This window comes from Papio anubis, chromosome 19 (genome assembly GCF_008728515.1).
Source record: "Papio anubis isolate 15944 chromosome 19, Panubis1.0, whole genome shotgun sequence".
NCBI classification, from domain to species: domain Eukaryota; kingdom Metazoa; phylum Chordata; class Mammalia; order Primates; family Cercopithecidae; genus Papio; species Papio anubis.
Window position 1 is genome coordinate 33,253,538 of NC_044994.1, and position 3,138 is coordinate 33,256,675.

General features: G+C 38.9%; 1 non-coding gene across 1 annotated transcript; it reads left to right on the forward strand.

Annotated features, from left to right (window-relative positions):
• Positions 1-1,235: 1,235 nt before the first annotated feature.
• On the forward strand, positions 1,236-1,339 carry LOC116271583. Its single transcript, XR_004180196.1, has one exon. It is a non-coding gene; the product is annotated as a U6 spliceosomal RNA (small nuclear RNA).
• The last annotated feature ends 1,799 nt before the right edge of the window (positions 1,340-3,138 follow it).

The following is a 3,138-nucleotide window of genomic DNA, read 5'->3' on the forward strand; positions in this document are numbered from 1 at the left end:
AAATTGTGGCATGAGGGCCAAGCCTTTGTAACTCCCACATCAACTCGTCATTGCCTATAAAGTGCTCTCCGGGAAGTGGATATAAGCTTGGCCAAGGCAGCGCCCTTCGGAAGAAGACAGTTTTTAAGGACAGACTCAGCTGTGAGCCATCAGCAGGCAACATGTCAGATAGGAAGGGACTAGCGGCCTCAGCAGTAGGGCAGTGGGTGGGAGGGCGGGCAGGTGGGGGGTCTCTAAGAAGAGAAAGAGCACAGCCACTAAAATTTAAAACAGTAAATACAAAGTATCAAGAAAGATATTAAATGTGTAATTTGTGTAAAGCTTGCATGTAAAATGTTTTTACCTTTTTACTGAAAAGTTTGAGCTTCTGTGAATGTAACTTTTTATATGAGGTTGTAATTGTTCCATGGAATTGCTTTTCAGTGATGATGTCTTCAAATTATTTATAGTCGCCTTTGATGAGGAACTTCATTCAATTGGAGATAAAAATGTCAAATCATTTTTTACAGATATAGAAACAATTTTAAGATTTGAAATTATATTTAAACATTGTGAACTATTTTTCTCATTGGCAAATTGTAGTGTTGATGTTTTTCATCAAAATATGAATGAATTTTAAATACAATTGGACTTGTGCCACAAAAAGAATTTCAAAAGAATGGTGAAGCTCCAATCTGCAGAATTAGTAGTCACCTGGCACCTGGTTTGGTCACCTCTGAAAGAGCAGGAGTGAAATCTGTAGCTGCTACTGAAGCAGGGCTCATGAGATAGAATACATCTTTAGTGGTGCTCAATGCACTGTGAATCACAAAAACCAGTGCCTGAGAGATAGCTGGACACACATTCTGAGCTCTACTCCATTGAAATCACCTTCCTAGGAGCCAAAAAAAAGAGTTATTCATTGCAAGAAATGACCAAGCAAAAGGCCATGCCAAGCCATACACTGCATAGCACTTATAGGCAAAGGGAATTAATGGCATGGTTTAAAAGTAACTGAAAACTGGAAGCAGCGGCTTTTATTGTCCCTGTGTTAAATACTGGGATAAGGCACTAAGAAAACTTGGCAAAAAATAAATTAATTATTATTTGTAGTGGTTATGTTACATAAAGTCACTGTAAACACTGAGTAGGTGAATACTGAACACATTGCTCCTAGAAGAAAGGCAGGGTTAGTTCCTGTAAGCCTATACACAAACACACACGCACACATTGGTGATTCGTTAACAGTGAGTTCAGTGCTCGCTTCGGCAGCCCATATACTAAAATTGGAACGATACAGAGATTGGCATGGCCCCTGCACAAGGGTGACATGCAAATTCATGAAGCATTCCATATTTTTATGCAAATCAAAATCACAATGAGATACCATCTCACACCAGTTAGAATGGCAATCATTAAAAAGTCACGAAACAACAGGTGCTGGAGAGGATGTGGAGAAATAGGAACACTTTTACACTGTTGGTGGGACTGTAAACTAGTTCAACCATTGTGGAAAACAGTATGGCGATTCCTCAAGGATCTAGAACTAGAAATATCATATGACCCAACCATCCCATTACTGGGTATATACCCAAAGGATTATAAGTCATGCTGCTTTAAAGACACATGCACACGTATGTTTATTGCAGCACTTTTCACAATAGCAAAGACTTGGAATCAACCCAAATGTCCATCAGTAACAGACTGGATTAAGAAAATGTGGCAGATATACACCATGGAATACTATGCAGCCATAAAAAAGGATGAGTTTGTGTCCTTTGTAGGGACATGGATGCAGCTGGAAACCATCATTCTCAGCAAACTTTCGCAAGAACAGAAAACCAAACACCACATGTTCTCACTCATAGGTGGGAATTGAACAATGAGATCACTTGGACACGGGAAGGGGAACATCACACACTGGGGCCTGTTGTGGGGAGGAGGGAAGAGGAGGGATGGCATTGGGAGTTACATCTGATGTAAATGACGAGTTGATGGGCGCAGCACACCAACATGGCACATGTATACATATGTAACAAACCTGCACATTGTGCACATGTACCCTAGAACTTAAAGTATAATAATAATAATAATAATAATAATAAAAACAGTGAGTTCATAGCCAACAGCACTATAACTCATGCTTAAAGGAAGTTTATGTAACACATATTTTTCCCCCTAAGGCACATCGCAGCCTTTTGGGGCTTGGGAACACTAGAAAGCATTTTAGCACTATGCCTCGAGCCCATTTGAAACAGAGAAATCACTAACAAAAAAAAAAACCACAAAAATACAAAATAACATGGCATTAAATAGACCACAGAGGACAGGTACTTACGGTATAAGAACTGAAACAAGAGGCAGAGTGTTGCTTTGTTCAATCTTATTTGGGAACATGTGCATTAAGCAAATCAATTTTTTCCCACTCTGATACGTCTAGAATATGATCCCTAATGTCCATGAAAGTGCCACAGACATTGATTTGGGACTTACAAATAAATTTTAGTGACTAGGCAAATCCACCCATAATCAATCTGTGAATAATGAGGATTGACTGTACTTACTCCTGGAAAATAAGGTCATGAACCAACTGAAACAGCTTCTTGTGCGGGCTCACTGGAAGATCCTCACCTCACTAGGCCCACCAATCTAAAACTATTATGTCATCATCTCTGCCCAGTTCTAGCCAGTTCATCTTGCAAGATCACTCCCCAAATCACTCAGTCAAGGTCCTATTATGACCACTTCCTAAGTTTTTCCATTTTGAGATACTATTAAGATAGTGTTTTCTCTTAGACTGCAGTAAGTCTAATAAACTTAGCTGTCTATGATAAACTGTTTCTTTCTATTGATCTTTTGGTAAGTTTATAGTTAGTACCATTTTCAGGACAACTGTGTTCTAGGAATGTGTTTGGAGAGAGAAAGAACACAGAGAAGACAACTGAGAAACATCATTGCCAGTGAGTTAGGAGACAAGTTAAGAGATCACTGTTACAGAAGCTGATAGAAACAAGCGTTATAGGACACACTTCCTATAACAATTTCTGCATGAAAAAAATTATTTTAGGGTTCTCTTGCTAAGAAGTTATCACCTGGTGTTAGTCTGTTTTGCATTGCTATAATATATCAGTTAAGGCTGGGTAATGTATAAAGAAAAGA